This window comes from Castanea sativa, chromosome 3 (assembly GCF_040712315.1).
Source record: "Castanea sativa cultivar Marrone di Chiusa Pesio chromosome 3, ASM4071231v1".
NCBI lineage: Eukaryota > Viridiplantae > Streptophyta > Magnoliopsida > Fagales > Fagaceae > Castanea > Castanea sativa.
This window is the reverse complement of record NC_134015.1, coordinates 15,344,068-15,370,134: the sequence shown is the minus strand read 5'-3', so window position 1 is coordinate 15,370,134 and position 26,067 is coordinate 15,344,068. Positions and strand designations below refer to the sequence as shown.

At 35.8% G+C, this 26,067-nt stretch overlaps 2 long non-coding RNA genes across 6 annotated transcripts; both read right to left on the bottom strand.

The window, feature by feature from the left end:
• Nucleotides 1-8,021: 8,021 nt before the first annotated feature.
• Nucleotides 8,022-13,951, bottom strand: LOC142626965 (uncharacterized). Of its 5 annotated transcripts, none has more exons than XR_012842713.1 (6): nt 12,629-13,951; nt 12,411-12,477; nt 11,375-11,494; nt 10,763-10,915; nt 9,281-9,642; nt 8,022-9,063 (listed from the first exon to the last, which is right to left on the bottom strand). It is a non-coding gene; the product is annotated as an uncharacterized LOC142626965 (long non-coding RNA). The 5 variants fall into 5 exon arrangements; XR_012842710.1 differs by having other exon boundaries at nt 9,281-9,654; nt 12,629-13,949; XR_012842711.1 differs by having other exon boundaries at nt 8,022-9,057; nt 9,281-9,654; nt 12,629-13,949.
• Nucleotides 13,952-18,124: 4,173 nt separating this feature from the next.
• LOC142629761 (uncharacterized) lies at nt 18,125-23,367 on the bottom strand. Its single transcript, XR_012843112.1, has 4 exons — nt 23,156-23,367; nt 22,921-23,023; nt 20,295-20,587; nt 18,125-18,867 (listed from the first exon to the last, which is right to left on the bottom strand). It is a non-coding gene; the product is annotated as an uncharacterized LOC142629761 (long non-coding RNA).
• Between the last annotated feature and the right edge of the window lie 2,700 nt (nt 23,368-26,067).

Sequence of the window (26,067 nt, the reverse complement as noted above, 5' to 3'; positions counted from 1 at the left end):
TACTTGGAAAGTGTCGTCCAAATCTTTCAGGTGCGCAGATATCGCCTTGCTCTTCACTACCATGTCATCCACACATATTTCAATGGTCTTTCCAAGCTGTAATTCAAACATCCTGGTCATCATCCTTTGGTAAGTAGCCCCGGCGTTCTTCAACCCAAACGACATCACCTTATAGTGATAATTCCCTATTGGAGTAATAAATGCAGTTTTCTCCTGATCTTCTGCCGCTAGTGGAATTTGGTAATAACCCTGGAAGGCATCCAAAAAACTCATCGGAGGATGTCCGACTGTGGCGTCCACTAGCTGGTTGATGCGGGGCATTGGGATAGAGTCCTTTGGGCAGGCTTTATTCAAATTTGTGAAGTCTACACATACTTGCCATTTTTCACTCTTCTTTTTTACCACGACTATATGCGTCAACCACTTTGGATAAAAAACTTCCTTGATAGCCCCAGCCTTCTTGAGCTTGAGTACTTCCTCTGTAACGGCTTCAAAATGCTCCTTTAAGGAACGCCGAGGGGGCTGCCTTCTAGGAGGAATAGCAGGATTGACGTTCAAACGATGACAAATGAAGCTTGGGTCAACACCCAGAGCTTCATAGGGGTCTCAGGCAAAAACATCGATGTTGTTGTTTAGAAACTCTACTAGTTCCATCTTCTCCTGGTGTGGCAAACATATCCCGACCTAGAAGAACCTTTCGGGATCACCAGATATCAAAAACTTCTCAAGGTCTTCCTATACAGCCTCCTCTACTGTCACCGCGTTGGGCGCATCCAGAGTCGTTAATTGCTATAGGTCTTTCACAGCGGAGGTCAAGAACTGCGCTTCGGTCTGATGCAACACTTCAGCCGATATGCATTGCCTTGCCATCAGTTGGCTTCCGAGGATCTCTTCAATGCACTCCCCCGAAGGGAACTTCACCTTAACATGCAAGGTGGAGGAAACGGCCCCCAGAGCATGCAGCCAGGGCCGGGCGAGGATGGCAGTGTATGGGGAATATGCATCGACCACGATAAAATCAATCTCGACTGTCTCCGAGCCAGATTGCACGGGCAACCGAATCTGTCCCTTTGGAATAACAACTTTCCCTTCAAAACTTATTAACGGTGAGTCGTAAGGGGTGAGGTCCTCTAATTTCAACTTTAGCCCTTTAAATAGGTCAGGATACATGATATTTGCACCGCTGCCTTGATCGATCATTACCCTTCTCACATCATAATTCCCTATCCTTAGAGTAACTACTAGGGCGTCGTCATGGGGTTGGATGGTCCCCACCTTATCCTCCTCTGAAAATCCCAAGACGGACACATTTAGCTTCAATCTTTTCGACTTGGAGCCCCCTTCCTCAGCTTGTGAGTCTGAAACTGCCATCACCTTAGTAGGACATGAGCCAGTCCTGCCAGGCGCAGCGAAGATAACGTTGATCGTACCCAAAAGGGGCCGAGATGAGTTATTCCTCTGATTATTCGAGCCAGACTAACTGCCCTGCCTGCTAGGTTGGTACAGGTGCTGCTTTAACTTCCCTTCGCTAACAAGATGCTCCAAGGGATTCTAGAGGGTCCGATAGTTCTCAATAGTATGACCCACGTCTTGATGGTACTGACAAAAGAGATTTTGATTCCTCTTGGCAGGATCCCCTGCCATCTTACTGGGCCATCTGAAGTAGGGTTCCTTACAGACCTTCTCCAGTAGCTAGTGCACCGACTCTCGGAATACAGTATTGACTATCTGAGGTGCTGCCGGGCCAGACTGCCTAAAGTAATCCCTTCTTAGCTTGTTGTTGTGATACCTGTCTGACTTAAAATCCCTTCTCTCCTGTGGGATAACCTTTGCCTTACCCTTTTCCTGCTGTTGGTCTTCCTCGACCCTTTTATATTCGTCAATACGGTCCATGAGGCGACGTACACTCCGTACGGGTTTTTTGGTCAAGGACTTCCTCAAGTCATGATCAGTTGGAAGGCCCACTTTAAAAGTATTGATCGCCACCTCATCAAAATCTCCATCTATCTCATTAAACATCTCCCAATACCTGTCGGAGTATACTTTCAACGTCTCACCCTCCTTCATAGCCATAGACAACAGTGAGTCCAACGGTCGAGGAACTCTGCTGCAGGTAATAAACCGTGACGCAAATGCTCTAGTCAGCTCCCCAAACGAACTTATAGACCTTGATTTGAGACCGTTGAACCACCTCATAGTAACAGGTCCCAAGCTAGAAGGGAAAACCTTAAACATCAGGGTCTCATTGTGAGAATGCACTGCCATTCTCTGGTTAAAGTGGCTCACGTGTTCCACCGAGTCAGTCCGGCCATTATAAATGGTGAAGGTGGGCTAGGTGAACCTCTTGGGGAGCCTCCCATTCTCAATCCTGCGTGAGAATGGCGATTTGGAGAGCTGGTGCAACGCCCGGCTCATGGCATCGTTCCCTAAGCCCCTGGAATGGAGCTTCCTGCTCCTATGACCTGAGAGGCCATCCCTTTCGCAAGAGGATGTTCTGCTGGGGGGCGACCATGACCTCGAACTGTAACTACTTCCCCAGGATTTTCGGGAAGAGGTACTGGAAGAGGGTGAAGCACGTCTCCGCTTGACGCGACGCAGCTTCTTCTTGAGGTGATCAATCTCCTTCTGCATGGCTTTAGCACCATCCTCATGGGCAGTACTGGCCCCTCCACTGTGAGTATCACTCGTTCTAGGATACTCGGTGTGAACGCTACCCTCACGATCCCTCCGGCGCTCAAGACGCTCGAAAAGATCCTCCGGCTGCGATCCCTGAGATTTTGCATGGTGTGAGCCTAAGCCTGCCATGGTGTTCGAGTTCTCCCACGCTAGATTTCCCATAAACAGCGCCAATTGTAAGTGCACAATTGCGCCTGGACCCCAAAACACACGTGGGCTCCGGTCCAATTAGCCTTAAACAATGAAATTTGTAGAGTGTGGGTTCGTAATCTAGTTTAGTGATATTCAAAACTTGGTGAATAGGCTGGACTATTACAGTGTTTGCAAATAAAAGACAAACGGGAAAAAGTAAACTTCCTCGGACAAATTATATAATATTTGTCTTTTTCTTTTCTCAAAGGCCACCGTTCTTAATATTTCTCCCCCTCTTTTCTTGGCCCTCTTTCCTCCTTAAATACTTCTTCTTCTTCCCTCTTTGTCCACGTGTCACACAAATCACCCTATTAGCCACCTGTCCCATCCACCACCCTCTGGAAGTCTTTAAATTATAGCAAGAAGACTGACTTCTACTACTCAGGAGTCACTCCCCCATTAATGCAGCCAGGGTGGTAGGTACAGGATCTTTAATGTGGAGGTAGCAGCCTTTCTATAAGATATTTTCCTCACACCGTTGCGTCTGGAGGGTGCTTAAATCCCCCTCTTAACCAACGGTTTTTCCGTAACTCTGCCTTGATCTTTTTGGCGAACCCCAGGGTCATCGTGGGTCTGTCCGAGGAGATATTCAACCTTGGACGAATCCTCGGACTCTCGACTCATGGGCCGAGTTACAGTTCTAAGAGGCTTTTAGTCTAAAACAAACTAGCGTCCATCAACAAAGCCCGAGGCCCAAATACTTGCTTAGGTCATTTTAGCCCACACCGTTACCTCTAGGTAAATTGTTGAAGATCTCCTTATATACAATATTTTTTGTATAGAAATTATCACCTTAATCTTTTTTTTCAGTAAGTACCCTAAGGTCATTTCTACTTGTAACTCTGGGATACAAAAACATATAGTTGTCCATGATTGAAGACAGGTTTATGTAGAAAAAGGCCAACATGTTGCAAAGATAGACCTTAGCTTGTATTAATTGTCATCGCAAAGAAAACAGATACTGGAGATTGTCTTCTCTTTAGTACAAATGGTGATTATGACTTAGAAGCAGATAAAACTATTCATAGGATAATACTTTATCTCCAACATGAGTTCCTAATATGATTTGAACTTGTAAAACCCATCTTGACAATTGAGTGAGAGTGACTAAAAGTATAGTATTACTGCAAAGTCCAACACTTTCGTTTAAATAACAAAGTAACATTATTGGCAATCCAACTTCCAACCTGAGTCTATGGTTTGGAATACTAGGAAACTTCAACGAATTGAGGAACTCTTTTGTATACATTATATCTTAGTCTAGAATGTTACTCGCAACTTTACATAATGAATTTGCACTATGATATGAATTTACAAAAGGTACAATGGGATAACATGTACGTTTTCTTTGGGCAACGAACTGCTAGTTTTTTTTTTTTTTGGCCACTTGGCACTTTCTAAGTGTTTTTATTTTGCCACTTGCCATTATATGAGACAATCTAAGATATCAAAGTTTTGTCTTTCTCTGAATTTATGCTTTTATGTATAATATTAGATTAGATTAGTTTTTTGTGGGGAAGCATTTCCATATTCACATTTATTCTTTTAGATACACCCATGCACCTTCAAATTTCTACCCCTTAAGATCTCAAAATAAATTGCCTTGTGTAGTTGGAGTACGCTATCATTTTGTGTGAAGTCCACGTATTTGTTGGCTTAATATTGTGTCAAATTTGTTCATATTTTTGCTTAATTCTCATGTATTTTGGGGGTTAATTTGTAATTGAGTAGAAGTACTAGAGCCCTAATTAGAGTTGTTGTGTGAAGAAGGTCGCTCCTGCAAGATTCATGCTAGGCCGCAAAATGGACACGTGGCAAAAAAAAAAAGATCTTTCTTCAATTCAAGTTGCAGCCAAGTCGTGCCTGTGACTTGCTCATGAACAAAATTCCAACTGTTATTCTTATCTCTTGACCAGCTCATTTTAAACATAAAGAACCCATTCCAATCTACCAAACCAACAAGAGAAAACCCTAGAGAGCAAATTGTGAGCCTTAGAGAGCAACATTGAGCTTGTTTCTTTGAGAGAGAGAACCCATGTCAATTGAGTGAATCCTACAACATTCTCTCTCCTCTTTCCCTCTCATCATTTCCATACCTATGAGAAGTGATTTTATCCATCACCTCTTTCACCCTATTGAGGGTTGATTGCTGTTGGAGGTGGGAATCATTAGAGAGCATTTCCACAAAACCAAGAACACTTGGTGACTTGCAGTTGGTCATTCAACACGCGTACTTCAAAGGTTAGTTGAAGAAAGGATTCGACATAATCGGTTGCAAGTTGGAGCTTAAGGGCTCTAGTACTAGAGTAGCTTAGGCTTGGAAGGTCTAATGCAAACTGTACAGCAACTATTCACTAGTGGAGATTCAACGGTGGTATTGTGGAAAGGTTTTTATGTCGAGGACTTTGGTTTTCCGCTTCAAAACATAATTCAGTGTTTTCATGTGTTTTGCTTCTTTATTCCAATTTTCATATTGCTTTACTTATTTTAGTTGCAATTTGAATATTGGCAAATCACTTATATCGGACATTAATTGTTAGTTTAGCTTATAAGTGAATAAGCCATAAAATTGCGTATTTGAGATCTAAACATATGCCTAGCATGTTAGGTAGCATTTTTTCAATTTGTTCTTGATTTTTCTTTAATATCTACTAGAAAACTATTTCATTCAAACCGGTATGCAATTAAGTCAAAATTAGTTTTGACAACTGTTGTCTTACCAACAAATTCAGATCTCTTCAAAAATTTCTTCGATAAATGGGTATTGATGGTAGCTGCCAATTACAAATCATTAACATGTTAGAAAATAAAATATGAACAAGAACTAAATTAAAAATGTTTAGCTTGTGTACCTACTGATATATATTGTCAATAAAAGTAAATGGTATGTAATTGATAACTATCACTTTGAAGCCCTGGTTTTTTTCCCCCTCTCCAATTAGGAAATCAGTTTCAGGCTTTTAACACAAAGACGTGTGGAAAATCTACTTAGATAAGGAAACAGACCTATTGAATATCCACTACTTATACTAGCTTAAATGAATCTATTAAGAAATTGGGGGGAAATTTTATGAAGATTATGTGTGAGGAACCTCTAAGTAATTGACAAGATTATTGATCATATATTCTTCTCTTTCTAATGTTGACCCTTATAGCCTAACTAGCTCCCTCAGAATAGACATGATCAAAGTATAAAAGTTTGATAATTTCAAAAAAATAAAAATAAAAATAAAGCTCTTGGGAGTTGTTACTTAACTGTAAAATTAATTGGAGATAACAAAGTAGTCATTAAATACATACTCTTTTTTGTAATGCCAACCATGAGTATTGCCAGCGTCTGCTAGAGCTACCCTCCATCTTTGCACTTTGTTCATGTTGAAATTTTGTCCATGCTGAAATTTTGTTCATGCTTTTTCAATGCTTCACCATACTTTCCCTTTTGGTTACGTACTACTGATAGATCTATCTCATAAAAAATAGGTAGTACAATCTGACCATTCTTCTTACACTCAAGAATTTTTACAAGCTCATCCAAACACCAAGCGAAAGATGCATAGTTTTCAGAAAATACAATTATAAAAGTCCTAGAACTTTCTATGGTTTCTAGTAGTTCTGCAGGAATTTCTTCTCCAGTTGGAAGCTTTTCATCCATAAAGGTGTTAATTCCTTTGTCGCACAAAAATCCATCTAAAAAGTTGATGAAACCACAGCAAGTATCTTTATCTCTGAAACTCAAGAACACATCATATTTGCAGGAAGAAGAGCCTCTCAGAGAAGCCATAGTGATAAGAGAAGAGAGTAAATATGTGATAGAAATTAGACAAAGGAAAGTGGAAATAGGAATGGCAAAGTCAAGCAAATTGCTGATACACTTTTTCTTTTTCTCTCTCCTTCGTCTTTAGTCCTTTCTTCTGTGCTTTTTACTGCCCCACTCTTCTTTCTTTAAATTTGTAATCGGATTTGGAGGAAGCGGGAGTGGATTTATACCAGGGGATTCAAATTGAAATTTTGGGAGGGAGAGGAGGACGATCGCGGACGTTGATTTCGTAAGGGCTATGGACGGCTGTGATTCGTTACTGGGGTTTTGATTTTTATTTCTGGAAGTGTATGTGGCAGTGGCACGGAAGAGAAGGATCGTGGCCGTTGATGTGCTGTGTCATCGACGGCAGCTGCTTTTTTTAGAGGGATTAGTGCGGATCGATGACGTGGCTACTGAGATTTTGTTATTGTGGATAATAGGCTGGCCACCCCATGGCCCAGGGGCCCATTTGGGTTTGGATCATGATGAATATGACTTCTTTCCTTTAAATTTGAGTAACTTCAAGAGGAGCAACGGAGGTTGGGCAAGTGAAACGATGTTCTGGACTCTTGACCTTAGCATGTGATGAATTTTCGAAACTGGTATTAACTGCTAATAAATTGATACACATTTTGCCAAGAAGTAAATGACAACTCAAACAATATGCATGGGGGTAAGATAAAAAGAGAGAGATAATGTAAATCATGATACAAGTTAGGCTCAAATCATCCGATAATCCTAAGCTACACAACCTACAAGTATGACCCATTATATATTGATCTTTGTCAATTTAAATAATCATATGCCACTTGAGAAATAAAAAGACTGGCATATTATTTTGTTGGTTATCAACAAAGAGCTTAAAATTTTTTTGTTAATGCCTTGTTTGAAGAATGGGAGCAGTGTGGAAGAGGATGCAATTTTGGAAATTAGACCAAAGGAAGAATCAAATAGTGAACTTAAAAGATGAGTTCCAAATTTTTCATTCTCTAAACCAAACACAGTGGTGCACTTGTCCTAAGCCATGTTTGACTCGGTATTGATAGCTTCTATGCCATCATTATAAAGTCTTCTGTTATCAGTTCATTACAAAGCACTTGAGGGTTCTCACCAATCAAATGGTATTATGTTCTCATGGATTGAGTCATTACTTCAAATTCATTTGTCTTCAATCATCACGTATTATAAGAACTGCAACATATATAACAAGGTTAAGCTTGGATTTTTTTTTTTTTTTTTTGGGTAGGTATTATTAAAAGAATCAGGCAATACACAAAGACTCTGCTTCATTAGACGACTACTTAAAACAAGCAACTGCTCTCATACAGACTATAAATATCTTTAGGGCCAAACAAACTCTGAAATAGTAAATCTACTATTCTTTTAGTACTATCAAAGAAGTAAAATAGTGTCCTTGTTAATTACATCATAAAAATCCAAGTTTATATCTATATACCAAATTACTAACCCATCCAAAACCAGGAAATATAAATAAAACCAAGCCAAAACAAAAAAACACAAGCAGTCAAGCTTTCATCTTTGTGTGTCTGCTTCTCAAGAGACAACCTTCTATCATCCTGTTTGATGCAAAAAAAATTTAACCTGCTGCTGATGCTTCTTATGAACAATATAACAGTAGAGTCCAACCAATAAATATCAATACAGCTGTGCCATTTGTGAAGACCAAAATCACCAGCACCCTCTCTGTACCACATTTAAAAAGGCCTCCTATGGGAAGCCAAATAGCAGTAGTAATAAGTCAATGCTAACACCCAGCAAGTACCTTGCACCAATCTCTAGACTTCCAAATAAAACAAGCGTCATGCCACTTAGATTTTCATTTTTCTTTTTCTTTTTCTTTTTCTTATTTTGGTGGAAAGGAAATTATCATTAACAACTAAGCAACCTCCAAAAGGAGTAAACATGATGGTCATACATAGTGCCAATAGAATCAAAACTAAGGAGCAGAGCAACATCCAATGGGGGCTCGACTAAAACAACAAAATCCTGAGATAGAAGGGCTCCCATTCTAGCTAATGCATCAGCAAACTTGTTGGCTTCCCAGTAGCAGTGTTGAACTCTAACTAGAGGAATTTCCTTCAATCCTTCTCTACAGTAAGCCACAAAAGCATCATTACCCTTTGGGTTCCCAACTTCCTTTTTCAAGAGATCAACAACCAGCTTCGCATCTAGCTCAATTTCCACTGCCGGCAATTTGAGGGAAATACATAGGTAAGTCCCATCCCTCTAAGGCCCAAAGTTCCACAGCAACGCTGCTCCAATGGCCCTCACATAACCTCTAACCCATTAGAATTTCATTTGCCACATCCTTCAACCATGACAGGAATTGACCAATCTTGACATGGCAAAAGTTGTATGCCAAAGCCAAACTGCTCCTGCCCAGTAGATTTAAACCATAAATAATTTCAAAAGAAGAAGCTAATCATCTGATATAAATCCAATTACGTGTCCACTCTACGTCCCCACCAATATTTTTTCTTCAATAATCACATTTAATCATTAAAAATAAGCATAGATAAATCCTAGATATTTTGGTGGCAATTATTATTTAAAATTAAAAATAAAAAGTATCACATGATCATGAGGACATACCACTGCATTGCACCTAATCCTGCCCTTGATTAGAGGACTGCTCACAACAAGCTGACCACAGAAGAACTACATGATGATCGTGATGTGGGCATTTATTCCAAGTCAACTTCAAATTTTATTCTTCTTCTGATAACCAAGCTATAAGCTACATCACATGATCATACACTAAAGAAGCTCCCACTATCTTGTGGATAAAGACCACCAACTTTCCACTTGAAGGAAAGTTCAAAAGGAATGGTTACCTCAAGCTCCTAACATGGTACCTCCAGGTGCAATATGGTTGAAGGTGGGTCAGAATTAACACACTTAACCCAACTGCTCATATTTGACTGTTGAATCAAGGTCTCCATGGTTAATGAACTCTGCAAAAGATCCTGCCACTTGGGCCAAATCAGACTCTGTATACTTATATGAATTATATCATTTAACCAAAGTACAAAATTTGAACCTCATATGTAACGCAGTTAAAATCAGGCTAGAGGTTAAAGGGGACATTCCAGAGGATGATAAAAAGGTCAAAGAAGGAAACCATATAGTTTAACAGAATTTAAATGACATAGAAAAAGAAAAAGGCATATAAGCAATGTAATTGACTAATGATGAGAGACAGAAAAAATAACCTATGGTCATGTCCCAAAAATACTTTCTTATATCTTAAAAGTAATTAAGTTTCTCAATGCAACCAAGCTTCCAATAACCTACAAAATGACCACCTAGGTTGGCAGTAAGATGACTTACTCAGATAACCTGTTCTAGATGTCTTCAATCTATATCTCATTTTCAAAATTTTCAATCTCTGTCTCATTTTAAGCTACAAAATTCTCCCATTCTACCAAAAATTTAGTAGTCACATATTCAAATTGGGTCTTTCTCAAATTATTCCCAATATTCCTTTAACTAATCCAACAGGCTTAAAAACCCATATCTCAAATTTGCAACTTCATAGATGAACATGTCAAATTTCACATAATGATAAAAAGACCAAACAATTAATTGAGATTTGAAATATAGTTCTCCACCTAAAGAATAAAACCCATATATCATCAAAGCATTCAACAAAAGAGAGATCACAAATTTTATAGAGAACTTCTTGTTTTTCAAACTAAATTCCAATCATAAAAAATACAGATACAAAATTTTTTCTCCAGAAAAGGAGTTTAGATCACAAATATTTTCTAACAAAGGAAAGTGTTAATATCAACCATAGTGACAAGTTCCAATAACATGAAGAGATCAAGACATGTAAAAGCTGAGAGCATCTATGGTATGTTAAAATTAGATTCAAATACAATTAAAAACAAATGAAATTTACACAAAAAATGGGAGATTTAGATTAGATTTAGATTATGATTTACAGACAAAATAACTATAATCATAAAGATTTCACAATCAAACTTGGCCCAAGTAAGTAATACATATATGTTTTAGGATTGATCACACATAAATTTCTGTAAAAGTAAGTGAATTCAACGGATTTTGCACCTTAAATGAATTTATCTTGTATTGCAATTTTGGAAGTGCATCCATGGCTATGAACCTCCAATTATGGGCATCTTCATGTTGCCAATGTTTCGTGCAAACCAATATCAATGACGTCTTGTACATGCCCAAACTTGTATTTGTATATACACACACCTACACGGTCAAAATTAAACATTGACACATTCTAGATTTTACAAAAGCCAATTATAAAATATGCAAGAGTCATTTGTATCAACTCTTTACCTTTTCTTTTTATGTACTTGCTACTTTTACAAAATAGAGAGTACACTAACCTATCTATAACACAAACTTTTCTTGTTGCCTAGGTTTATGGAGGCAAGGTCAATAGAAATTTGATCTTCTATTTCTATATTTGAAATATGGAAAGTTAACCACTCTTAATAATTATATGAATTGTAGTTTGTCAACATATGGTATAATTGAGAGTGTTGAACCTCCTCATACAAACATGGGATGGATGAAAAATCATGACTTATAGCCATAAATTACTTGTTGCATGTACTTTATTTGTATGACTACTACAAAGGATATATGGCATGAATTTTGTGCATGTACTACATGTGCAGGTGCATCTAGTGTAGTAATACATACCAACTTCATCCTAGCCTTGATGTACCGACAATGGTATAGAATCCAAAAGTGAAACACTTTGTTCTTTCAGTTAGCAACAAGTAGGATATAGTGCAGATTGAGACACATTGATAAGAACATCTGCATTAACCCCTTGAAGACATCAGTAATCCTTCACAACATGCCAAGTATAGTTCACTGGAAAATCCAATTTATCCAGAATCCAAGCATTTGGAACTAAAATTCAAACAGTAAATATGTTACTCAATTACCATGTGCAATAACAGATAGGGTATGTTACATTTCCATGGCAACCCTATTTTCATTACAGGATCATTATATATTACCTGTTCCCTAAAGATGCAACTCTACGTAGTGGATTACACAAATTATTAGCAACATTCAATTCAGAACATAAAAATAAAAAATCTCAAATAAATAGCATAACAAATAAAACTGTAGCAAGAGGATTGATAATATAATTGACACAGGGTTATGCTTCTCCAGAAAATGACTCATCACAAGGCAAATAAATTGTGCCAGAAATCTACATGACAACATTTGGACATTTGTTTTGTTACATATGTAGCCTAATCAATGGGGTACATGAGCTGTTTGTGTGCAGTTTTTTGCATTACAGCTTTACGAATACGGAAATGCATTTCACAATTTTTAATTACACCTTAAATTATAACAATACCCATGTACACCAATGACATAGTTTGGGATCTAATTACCAAAAATTACAAGAAAAGAATTATTAATTAACCCCTATTTATGAAATTGCAGTTGTGGTCATGTATGCAAGTCCTCACTATGGTAAACAGTGTTTTCACACTATAATTATATGAAAGAAGTACCCATAGTGGCAGCATAACTTCTTGCTATTCTGGACTATGACAAACAACAATGCCTCCACATCACACACGTTAACCTCATTTAGCATCTCCAAACAAGTGTTTGCAATGCACAGAATGTTTAGTATGCCATGATATAAACAATATTTTATTGACACATGTATGCAGACCTCAACATGTAATAGGAATAATGAACAGACCTTTATTGCTCCTGAAACATGTGGTAGTAATCTTGTTGTTCCCATTGACCAAATATTGCAAAATCCTCTGCAGTATTGTCAGATTAAAGTGGCGTTGAAACAATTGACAAAACTAAAATATAAGATTTGTTACACAGGTGACCAAATACACATTTGAATCATAAGACAGCCAGCCTTAGATTTAGGTGAGGAATGGTTATAGCTTATATAGTCATTACCTTATCACTCTCCCAATATGTTAGACAACTTGTCTGTTTGACCGCAAGCCCCTTACTACACTCTCCATTGTTGGGCAAGCTCAACTGCTTAACCCAAGGTAACTTATCACTTTCTTCATCAATAGTCAAGTTATCCTGTTGGAAATTTGGTCTTTTACATAGTATCGATTTCACAATTAGAAAACCCTTCTTGCAGTTCATCGCTCTTGCTGTAACTGAGCATACATAGTGGACCCATCGAGGCCTCAAGACCTGTTGTGAAGTGATTGGTTAAATGCACTATAGCAAGGATGATGAATGTTGCGAGGTTCAACCTACGAAGTCTCACATGGGGATTAAATGGCTACAAGCCCACAACTCTTACATTATCTTCTCTTCTAAAATTAATTGCATGTGAATTGCAAGATTAACTTTTGCATTAAAATAATCTACAATTTATTATGTTTAGAAATTAGCAATATATAATCAAAACTCTTTACCTTTTCTTATTATAGTTAGATAAATCAGTTTAGTCTACTTTTCTCTTTAGATCATCACCTTTGTATACCATAGCAAAATAATAGATAGAGGTGAGGAAGGCATGGAATATGAAACACTGATGAGGAGAAGAAAGCTACAGAACAGTCCATATTTATTCAATTTCCTAGTTTTGTTTCATGAGATACAAAACTGTGGGTAGAGGCAGAGACAGTAACAAATTAAGGCTTCACCTAGAAAGTAAAAACAGAGATTACGTATAGTTTCATTTCTAATACCGCGCATCATTACAGTAACAAATCATGTTCTAATAATTTCAATTGTCACAACAAATTCAGAGACAACTGAATAGGTGCAAGCAGCAATCCAGTCTTACCAGCTAAGAATTGAAAAGAAGTCAAAGTTTGTAGCGGGTAAAGCATTTAATATAGCAGTGATGTGTTGGGGATTTTTAGTTGAAATGGTCTTTATCACCACCCAGTCTCCTTTCAATCTGTTGGAATTGTTTCCATATGTGGGTATATTTATCCACACAAAAAACATGTATTTCGTTATTTGAACAATTCACCTCCATTATTGTTGCCTAGTTAATGATTCAATAAGTCTAAAGATGCCATTGTAGTTATTCCAAGTTTTGTACCTGTATAATAAAGCATGTCATGTTAGAGTTGACATTTGGGTTGGTATGATGTTACACGAGTTATTGATACCATTACTGCCAACAATCTGGAATTATGTTTGACGTGGTAAATGAGGATATCTTGACACTAGAAGACTTTGATTTCAAAGGAAATTCCACTTAGGCCATAAGCACAATACAACAACTTAGGGGTCTAAATCAGATTTGTCATTTAAAAAAAAAAATTAAATGCTTGGAAATACAAGAATCACAGGATAAAGGAAAAGGTAGAACACACCAGAACCAATGTTTTAGATATTGCCAAAAAAATAAGGGAACTCTGAGATGCAAAACATATTTAATTTGTACAGATTGAACAATCAGTAATGTAATTATTTATCAAATGAAAAAGACTTAAAACAGCAAGTAAAGTATCAATTATCGATGTAAAAGGCTTACGAAACTGCAAGTAAGCCAAAAATTTATGACATGGCTACACATGAGAAAATAAGCCTTCACACAATGCATTGGGGGAAGAGGCTTACCAAGCCTATTGAAATGCCTTCATACTTCTTCTTTTTTTATTGAAGAAGTCTCATGAAGTACTAAATGAAAGTTCTTGAAAAGAAATAATTTTGGACCGACAATAATATGCTAAAATGAAAGGCTTTATATAGGAGCAAAATGGTCTTCATATCCAAAGACTTTACTGATTATTAACAAGAAAAAGTATCTGCAAGTCTGAATATTGACTGCTGTGTGCTTTTCCATTTTCTCCCCTGGTTTGGCAGCTATTATTGCAAACAAATTTTCCTCTATATTTGTCACATTGTCGACTTCCCATATTATGTTTTAGGACAGATATGAATAGACTTATATCACTAGCATTTTGCTTGTTTACACTGTTAGTCATCTACAAGAAAATTCCTTGCACCATGATGTCTTAACTTTTCCAAACTGCTTTGTTAGACATTATGACCGTGTCAATACTCAACGTTCATGTCATTGCCTTAAAAATCTTCACTTAGATGACTTTATACCTTTTCATAAGTTGTTCATACATTTATTCAAATATAATTAAGAAATCTTAACTTTATATGGCAGGTATTAAATTTGCTGGACCCTATTTCTATCCATTTGTTGAGAAGCTGAAGGGCCATTATAATGACAGCTAAAACATTACAGTTCTAGCACCAAGGTAAATCATGATTTACACAACTAGATACATAAGTATTTATCAGATAAGTAGATGACATCATTTGCCTGCATACCGGAGACGCCCCTAATAGCCACATTGTAACAGCTGCAATATCCCGTTTCCATTAATGCTCAAGCTGCCAGCAGCTAACAAGACATAGCAGATTGTCTGGCCCCTGAATGAATAGGCCATTAACTAAATGAGAATTTGTAACAACATATATACAAAAGCATACAAAACACACACAAGCAAGAAAAATAAGATCATCACAACAGAGAAAAGATAAATTACTGAATCAATTGCAAAATAAGACATGCTTCTCATCATGTCTAAGTTGCTTATTGAATATAGATGTTCATGGCCCATCTATGCGTTGCAATGCTCACAAATAAATTTACAAAATTATTATAAGGAGTAATGATTATAGAATATTAAGCATCCAAAATCAAGATCTTTATGTGTTTATCATTCATTATCCTATAGAATTACTAAGCTAGACAAAATAAATTGCACCACAAATGCCTTATTAGGCAAACTATGGAAGCACCCAAAGCTCATTCTTTGCAATTCAATATTAAGCCTAATATTTCCAAGTATTTCTTCTTCTATTCATAAGGCTTCAACGGAAGTATTACACCTGCTCTGACCTTGAAATTCCCCTCCTATTTAACCAAGTGTTAGCTTTCCCCAATTTTCAGACTATTTAAAGCAGAATAATAGGAATATATAAGTCAAAATAAAACCAATTGGCACAGCACAACTATAAGGAACAATATTAAATGAAGGAGTTCAGTAAAGGGGTTTCAAATCCCATAAGATTTGGTTTCACTACCTCTCATAAAGGTATAACACTCAACTATTAAAAAACGAATGTACATCAAAACATAATCAATTAATCTAAAATGAAAATTTTCATTCATTCATTCCAATTTTCTTTACATTAATGTCCTTTCAAATTGGGTTTGTGCCCAATCATATGAATGAACCAATTAATTTAGAGGAGAAGGACCTTAAATGTAATAACAGTATCTTAAATTATGTTTGACGAGGTAAGTGGGGATACCTCAACACTAGAAGCCTTTTATTTCAAAGCTCCTACCAATGGAGATTCCACTTAGGCCATAAGCACAGGCCTAGACCTCCTAAATCAGATTTTGGAGAAACAATACAACAACAACATAGGGGTCTAAATCAGATTTGTCATAGAACAATTTAAAAACTGCTTTAAAATAAGAGAATCACAGGATAAAGGAAAATTTAGAACACACCAGAACCAACATTTGAGATATTGCAAAAAAATAAGGGAACTCTGAGATGCAAAGATATTCAAATTGTACAAAATGAACAATCAATAAAGTAATTATTTATAACATGAATAAGACTTCACATGACGAATTAGGAAAAGAGGCTGAACAAGCCTACCGAAATGCCTTCAGACCTTTTTTTTTTAAATTATTTAAGTCTAATGAGTCATGAACCACTAGATGAAAGCTCTTGAAAATAAATGATTTTGGAGAGACAATAATATGCTAAAAAGAAGGCTTTATAAAGGAGCAAAAGTTTTCATATCCAAAGACCTTACTATTAACATGAAAAAGGAACTGCAATTTTGAATATCGACTCCTGTGTGCTTTTCCATGTTTTCCCCTGGTTTGGTAGCTATTATTGCAAATAAATTTTCCTCTTTATTTGTAACACCATAGACTTCCCATATTATGGATGCCATATTTTGGGACAGATACAAATAGGCTTATATCACTAGCATTTTGCTTGTTTACCTTTTTAAACATCTACAAGATTGCCTTGTTAATTTTTCAAAATTGCCTTGTTAGACATTATGTCCGTGTTGATACTCAACGTTCATGTCATTGTCTAAAAAAAATTTCTTAGATAAATTTATACATTTTCATAAGTTGCTAATACATTTATTCAAACATAATTAAGAAATCTCAACTTTATATGGCAAGTATTAAATTTGCTAGACCCTATTTCTATCCATATGTTGAGACTCTAAAGGGCCATTATAAAGACAGCTAAAACATTACAATTCTAGCACCAAGGTACATCATAATGTACACAACTAGATACATAAATTATTTATCAGATAAGTAGATGAAATCGATTGCCTGCATACCAGAGACACCCCTGATAGCCACATTGTAACAACTGCAAAATCCTGTTTCCATGCTCAAGTTGCCAGCAGCAAACATGACATACTAGATTAGCTGGCCTCTGAATGAATAGGCCATAAACTAGATGAGAATTTGTAACAACATATATACAAAAAGCATACAAAAACACACATAAGCAGGGAAAAGAGGCTAAAAAAGAAGAAGTCAAGCAATTGGACAATGTAAATATATTTAGCTAAGCCATGATAATAACTTGTCAGTAGAAAAGGCATTAACTTAAAGTATTTGGAGAGAAGAACCTACCAATCTAGCTTACTTGACTAACCAGAATATCATACCACTTTTAATGTTAGTTATATTTTTGTCATATTCAACGAAGCAACAATATAGAAGGCCCTAAATCATAATAACTAAAATTACAATGAAGCATATGAAAACTGAACTCAAAGCAAAGTGACCTCATGACTACTCTAGTAATGAAACCAAATTATATTACCAACAATTGTTATAAGTTAGAGAAAAGAAAAAAAAAAACACATTTACACATTGATAAGTTACAAAAAATACTTTTTTATAAATATTTTATAGAAGGAAATTGTATGCCATCTTTTCATAAGTTGGATACTTGGTATAGAAAGATGATCGATTTTCAACAAACCAGACTTTAAATTTTTTGCTTCAATAAGAAGAAAAACACAAAAGAAATTATCAAAATACTCGGTTACCAAGGTTTTGCAACAATGCTCAAGTCATAGTACATCTAAGTATAATGGTAACTCTAGCAAGAGAGCAACAATACAACAAAAAAAAGATGAAGATTTATTACTTCCTAAGTAGGATATTTCAAAAAATTGCAATTTCACATCCACTCCTGAACATCTCAACCGATGTGGCAGGGGCAATACCAATACGAATTAAGCAGACCATGATCAAATGCAAAGCAAAGGGAGGCCAAGGTGGCTGTTGCCACCCATGGGATTTTTTTTTTTAATATTTCATTTATATGCATATATATATACATACACACATATATATATATATATATATAAAGAGAGAGAGAGAGAGAGAGAGAGAGAGAGATAAACCTTTGTACTGTATGCCCCAATTCTTCCACTATTTCAGATATCAAAACCACATAATCCCATTTGAAAGCAAGAGGTTTTGATGGGATTAAGGTAACATCAAAGGTACACCAAGAAAATTATTGGTCTTTACTAAGAGAATTTTTACTTGCATTAAAATTATATTTTTAGCCATACCTTACTTGAAACATACATATATTTTCCTTCAACTAAATATGTTATTGTCCCCTTAAAAAAATACCTTACGCTATATTATAAAGAAGAAGAAAAAAATGAGTTCATTAGAGAGAAGCAATATACATAAAATTGGCCTAAACAAGGTGGCTAACTAAGGAGAGAGTAATTTAAGAATGTATGATCATATTCCAATGTAGAGAAAAAGAAATTGATTAATTTGGTGACAAGGTGACTATGAAAAGCTATGGGTCAAGTGTACTAATTTATAAGTTAATGCCTTTAATTTTGGGTGACCTTAGGCAACTGGAGAAGAACAAATTTAGGGGTTATTCAAGAACAAGATATTTTTAATAATTCTAAGGTTTACCATAGTTTTTCAGCTAGTGATGGTGGACTTAGAGAAGTGTTTTGTCAATTGTCAATACCAAGAGGCTGATTAGGGGCAATGGGGTGCTTGCGTTGGACTTGCAGCTTTGTATTGGTCAACTGCTTTGGCTCTTCAAGTGTAGTGCAGTTTCTAGCAAGCAATTGTCTAAGCAAAGATGCCCTGCTTCCTGAAATAGTAAATGATAATCAATGCAATAATCCCCCAACCACCCCCCCCCCCCCCCACACACACAAGAGAAAAGTATCCAAGATTCAGCCAATAATTCCAAATTATTTGTAATACATGAATTTTTGTTTTAGGTGAAGTGAATATTAAATATAGTGCTAAGGGATTTCAATTCTGGAGAAAGGTTCCAGTTAGCCCTAACATGAGGTATGTTCAAAATCACAAGGAGAAATAACCATTATTTGTTTGAGAAGAAACAATATAAAAATCATATTTCATTCAATAAGACAACTTACTCTAAACTTGGCCAACTGGAATATCAATTCATTTGATCTTATCTATACTTTGTCATATTTAACAAAACTACTATCCGGAAGGCCTTAAGTCATACTAACTAAAATTAAAATGAAGCATATACAGTCCTAGCTAGGCCTAGAGTAACCTCGTGACTACTCCCATATTAAAATCAAATTATATTTCCAACAATTATTCAGCTGGAATACATATCATGTGAACTTAGGAGCATCAAATTGTATTTAAACATGAGTACCTTCAAAAGGATCAAAGATTCCAAGAGAGACCTCATTAGCATCTGAGTGACTTTTCAGAATTGGTGCTAAATATTGATAAATTGATAAACCATAGTCCAAACACACATATTTTTCCAAATGACTGATTTCTGAGGAGTTGGTATCAATTTATGCCTAATTGCTCCACCTATAGTTCCTCTAATCATATTGGAGTGGGAGTGTAACGTGGGCAAGAAAACGAATGCAAGTCCACCAGGATGTGTGACTGTGTGAGCAACATACTAGAAAGGGGAGAGATAGGTAATGAACTTCTATCTGCTTGTTTTCAATATTTTAGTTCTAAAAATTGAGTTTTCTTTTTCATTATTCTACTAAGTTGAACTTTTCTTTGTAAAAATTATAATACTTTCAAAGAAAATACTTCTATATTCACACAAAATTAAAACCAAGACCTGAACTCCACGTTGTAATGATGTGGAAGGAGGTACAATTTGGTCAAAAGACCATTAACTTATTTTTTAAGTAACTTTGGCTTAAATAATCTAATAACTCTAATTCAGCTACAAGCTATAAGTGACCCCTTGCGTATGACCCATTAGAAATTGATTTTAGTCAATTTAAAAAAATTATATGCCATTTGAGAAATAAAAAGACAACAAACACATTCAGTGAGCTAAGAAAAGCAAAGACAAATTTCTTTCATTAATTAGATTTTTCTTTACCTTAATGTCCTCTCCAATTGAATGTTACCCAATCATATTAATGAGTAGTTAATTTATAGTGAGAGAAGTGGCAAAAGCAGTTAATAAGGCAACCAAAACAATAAAACTAAAGAATGAGGCATTCCTTAACACTAAAAAAACATTATAGAAAAACAGTTTCGATGTAATAATAGTACCTTGTCATATTTCTTTGAATTTGAATGAAGAGGTTCTCATTTCTTCAGCAGTAGACTTGGTAAAAAGTCAGCGTCCCAAATGCAGCATCAAAGGCCAAGGCCCTCTTTACTGTTGGGGGAACGTTTACAAGCAACAATAGACTAAAGTCATTAGACCCCAGTGCCCATTTTATGAGGCTGTGCATTACGTTATTATCTGAAAGAAGAAGCCAAAGCCAAAATATCCTTCATTATGCTCTTCCATTCCCAGCCGAGCTTGCAAGCTGGATTTGCAATGAAGTTGATGATGTTAGCTGCAATTTAAAAGAAAAATCCTCAACAACCAGCTAACAGTATAAAGATTATCTCTAGCACAGATTCATTGGATTATAAAACATGAAGAGTAATAGCGATCCAATTGTGCAATCTGTACTGTTTTTTACCATTATATATATATCCATAGTAACATTTTATCAAATACTTGGGGTGCTTTCCTTTATACCCTCTACCACAACTTGTTCAAGTCTCTCCTCATTTGCCAATGGCATTTCCCATCTTACTGGAGAGGCTTATCCCATGTCTGATTGCTCTGCCATTCCCCTCTTGATTTCTGAAGACCACAGCCAAGCCTACATTATTTTGATCACATGACGCATCAAAGTTAAGCTTTACCAGTTGATCAGGTAGTTTGGTCCAAGCACTTTTCCTTTTTTGCGCTTCAGTTCCCCTCATAGTCCAAAGTGATCTCAAGTTAGAGTCATACTGTGTGTTAAGACGATGGGCTAGCTGATTTATGCTTGCTTTAGTGTTTAAAACAAGTGCTTCCTCTCGTGCATCCCAAATGATTTTCATTGCTACTACTGCATACAATGTGAATTCATCTTTGGTGACTCTTTCTGCTAATAATTCCTTTGGGAGGTCAACTATTTGTTCAATGAACTCCTTTACAAATTTAGCTTGGATCATTTCAACTTGAAAACCCCATCTACCACCATACCTCTTTTGGCATATGGACAACATTGAAATAGATGAAAGACTGAATCTTCTGTTATTTTACAAAGGGGGCAATAATGGGCATTTTGGGTTTCAGAGCGTCCGACCATCTCTCGCTCAAAGGGAAGAACCTCTGCAGCCACTTTGGATAAAATCATTCTTCATCAAAAACTTCATACTACAACCCATTTTAACTATCGGTTGAAAATCTATAAGCAACACCCAAACAATAAAAATATTCCAATTTTATACTGGTTTCCAACCTGTCATGACTTCATAGTAGACAAATAGATGGCTAAATGAGGAAAAATAAATAAAAAACAATAAGTACCACTACAAAACCGAAACAGGATCTTCTTAGGTCCATTTTGCTTGAAATAGAGAAAGTTCATTTCTCAGATACTGCTCCAAATACTGAAATTTAGAGAGAGAGAGAGAGTAGCTGCAAACAACCCATTCATGGAAACAATTTAGTGCTGCCCCTCTGTAGTCAAATTGAATTAAAAATGATTTTTTTATATGTAAATTGAATCAAGATTATTTATTGAAGATTCAAGCTCAATCGGTTTCAAGTTTGCAACTACTCTCTCTCCCTCTCTTTTATTTTTGGTATCTAGAACTAGACTGAGTAGGAATTTCATTTCCTGGAAGCAGTTATGCATATTTCTTAAGCACAAAGCTTCTTCATTGTAGAATAGCATATGGTATAAATTGTTCAGTCCTTTACCCATTCATCCTTCAACTCTATTGATAGTTTCTTGTTGAGTTGTCAGATTTTGTGTGCGTGTGTGTGTGTGTGTTTTTTTTTTGGTGTGTTTCTCTCTCTCTCTCTCTCTCACTGAATCAAAAATTCAAAATGACTAAGACCTATGCCTTAGGTTCATGCATTGAAGTACACGTATCAGCCTTTTCATGTGTTTCACAGTACATGGTGTTTACCAGTGAAGTGATTTCTAAAAACACACAGGAATCGATAAGTTTTTGGAAAACGTGGAAAGGGTTCATTTCAAGGGTTGAACAAAGTAAAAAATTTCCCCCTGATTGTACATATTCTTTATAGACAGATTTTATTGCAAAATTAATCACTTAAAATGGAATGATTTCCTTGACAACTCATTATCACTTTCATAATAAAATCAAACAGCCCCCAAGCAGGGTAAAAATTCCATATACTGCAAGAACAGCCAAGAAAAAAGTAGATGAAAAGATTCAAAGAAGTAATTTTAAATCACATCCGCTCTGAATAGACAGACTGCTAAGAATATTTCTAGAGACATCAGAAACTAATCATCATAAAGGATCACAACAATGGCAAAATCAAAGAAATCTTGATACTTTTTCAATATAAGAACAGTAAATGTATTAAAGTCAATGTGCAATATGTCACATTCCAAATATGTACTGTGCTAAGGCTACAAAGAAAAATATATAAAAATACATTCCATGAAAGCTTAACACATCATTTTGCATATTCCAATAGGAAACCTGCTTGCCTAGAACATGACAGATGATCTTGATTTCCCAAGGACTGAGGAGAAGCATAAGATGACTCAAAAAAACTTGCTTCAGCCTTTCTTGAGTATTAATTAAAATGATGGTGTATCAATCTTAGCCAAATTTCGTGAAACAAACCATGTGTAAAGGGCATACATACCATAAAAATAATGATATCAAATTTGCTAGAAAAGCCGGCTAATGCTTGTATTCCAGTGTATGAGAACATAGTAATGGAGAAGGTAATAGCCGAAATACACAACCTACACACATAATCTAGAGTTAGTACGTAATACAAGCCTGAAAAAAGAAATTATAAAATCTTCAGGAGAGGGATCCCCCAATCATATTCTCAAACAAGAGCAATAATGCATTCAATGAAGTATAAGACTCACCTTGACACCCATACAGAGCACAATGTGATGATTATTCTTATTCTGGATAAACCCACAAGACAGCAAAATAAGTGAACATGAACGTGGCTTGGCCTATAACACTACAGTATGTAGGTACTAGCAGACCGACAATGCAAGAAGCTGCATAAGAAATGTTGCAACCAATGTTAGGAGTTCATTAAGACCAACAAATTCCCTCATCGATTTCATTTCTGTTCAAAAATTCAATGTCCATCATCAAGAAGTTGTCAATCACCAAAACCAGATTCTATAATTCCTTTTTCCGCTGTCAAACTTCAAGACTTATAAAATTACTTTTATGTCCTAATTTTTTTTAGGATCAAGTTTATTTTTACAAAAGTACACAATTAGTTCGAAATATAAGTAGCTGGATGACTCATGGACAAGAATAGCAAAGTAGCATATTGTTGTCATGCAGCTCAAATTTTCCGTGTGGGATATTAAAAACAGGTCAAACAGAGTTTATTCTCAGCCCATACTGTGGCGCTCTATCTTTTTCCTCAAATTTTGTGAATTAAAGATAATTAAAATTCCTTTATAGCCTATTTTCATAACCAGATCAAGGTTAAGAGAACTATAGAGTTAGTATGGTATAAAAGTAGCCAGAGGACTTGAAAGTAAGGTGCACAAACAGAGTCTGTAGTTTAGATTCTTCCAAAGTAGGATATGAAATAAAGGTCCACACTATTTGTTGAGGATCCATAACTGACCCCAAATATTTGGGATTTGTTGTTGTTGTTGTTGTACAATGGCCAAAAAGATGAAAGAAAATATAAAAAATAGGGCTCACACCAAGCATCTTCTTGACTCTTTTTGAACAATGGCAATCCAGGGCTGAACATTTTTTCTTTTGATAAGTAAATTACAAATGGGAGCAGTGGAGCATTAATTATTAGCCATCAAAAAGCAGAGCTCCCAATCTTAGTTTCCCCATTGCTTGCTTCATAAACAAAATTCAGCAATTATGTTGTTGTTTTGATTAGTAAGTACAAATCATTCACTAAATTCAGATTAAACCCATCACTTCAACATCCACCCCTTGTTTATGAGAGACAAAGAATACGGAATTTGGTACAAAGACTAATGGTTGTGCTGATTATCAATCTTAACAGACAAATAAACTAGGAATAGCACAGGGAAGAGAACAGTCAAACAATTTATTTTTAATAAGTAAATGAGGAATTTTATTAGAGAAGAGGAGTGCTTTAAATTTGAGCCTCCTAAGAATTACAATTATGAATTTAAAATAATCCTCAACACCAGCTATTAGACAAAATAGGCACCCCTACATTAAATGAGATGAAGGTAACATAATTTTATCTTTAAAGAAGCAATGAGGGAAGGAACTACCACAGAATACTCTCAAATGTTATTTCATTAGTTCCAATTTTTATTTACAATAATTTTCTTTCAAATTGGATCATTCCCAATCTTATGAATGACGTAGTTAAGTTATACTTAGAGAAGCAACAAAAGCTATCAGAAGTGTAGACAAAACAATAAAACTAAAGAATAAGACATTCCTTGATACTAAATAACATAATAGAAAAACGTTTCAATGTAATAATATAACCTTGTCATATTTCTTTGAATTTGAATCAAGATGTTCTCATTTCTACGGTAGTAGACTTGAATTGGGGTCAGTGTCCATGGATCATTTTCTTCTTTTTTGCCCTATATAGCTTTTGAGCTATGGACAATGACATTCTGTTTATTGGACTTCAATGGGTTATACCAGTATTGATATGTTTGCAGCTTGGCAGGGTTATTTTGGCAGACATAGAAACATAGCTTTTTGGAACGCTATGCCTCATTGCATTATGTGGTGTCTTTGGCAAGAATGGAATTCTAGAAGTTTTGAGGGTCGTGAGTGGACTATCCTTGAATTTAAAGCCTTTTTCTTTCATACTTTGTTAGATTGGAGTGTTTCTTTTCATTCTCCTCCTTGTTTTATTCTTTTAGATATGCTTGAGCATTGTAATTTGAATTAATTGTACTTTTCCCAGAGTACACACCCAGTGTACTTTTTAATAAAAAAATTGCGTTACTTAACAAAAAATAAAGGCCAAGCTGGGGAACGTTAACAGTCAACATTTGACTAGAGTGATTAGACCCCATTACCCATTTTACGAGGTTGTGGGCTACATTATTATCTAATCCCATTTCCAAATGAAGAAGAAGCCAAAGCTGAAATATCCTTCTTGCAAGCTGGATTTACAATGAAGTTAATGACATTTGCTGCATATCCTTCTATTGGCTCAGAATATAATGACAAAATTGAAACAGAGCAATCCTAAGATGTATCCTTAAAAACCAGCTAACAAGATAAATATTATCTCTAGATTGGATTCATCCAACAACAAAAAGTAAGACAGTGAGTTCATTCATTTAGCCCATAGTAACATTTTATCAAATACTTGTTCAAGCTTTTGTTGTTTTCTTGGGTTTTTCCGTGAGAGAACTTTTTTGAATGGGTTGCTTTTGGTTTTTAATTTGTTTGATGGTTACTGTGTAGTAGGGTGTATTTATCAAAAGGATAATCTCAGGTTCATTTCCTAGTGGAGGGGAATTAAGTTTTTTTTTTTTTAAAAAAAATATAGACAGAAGACAAGGGAATGGGAAAAAAAGGAGTGAAAAGACAAGATTTATAACATTAACACTTACAAAAATGTCAAACTTTTGAAAATACTAGAGAGACTTATAAGGAAGAATATGTCTTTAAGCTATCAAAGACATTTTGACACTTTACTCAATTACACTTTACCCACCTATGGTTTGTCTCTATTTCGATTTACCTACCCGTGGTTTAAATTTTGACACTTTACCCACTCGAGGTTCAATCCGTTACTGCTCCGTAACCCATCTCCCTGTCTGCCGTTACTCTAACACGT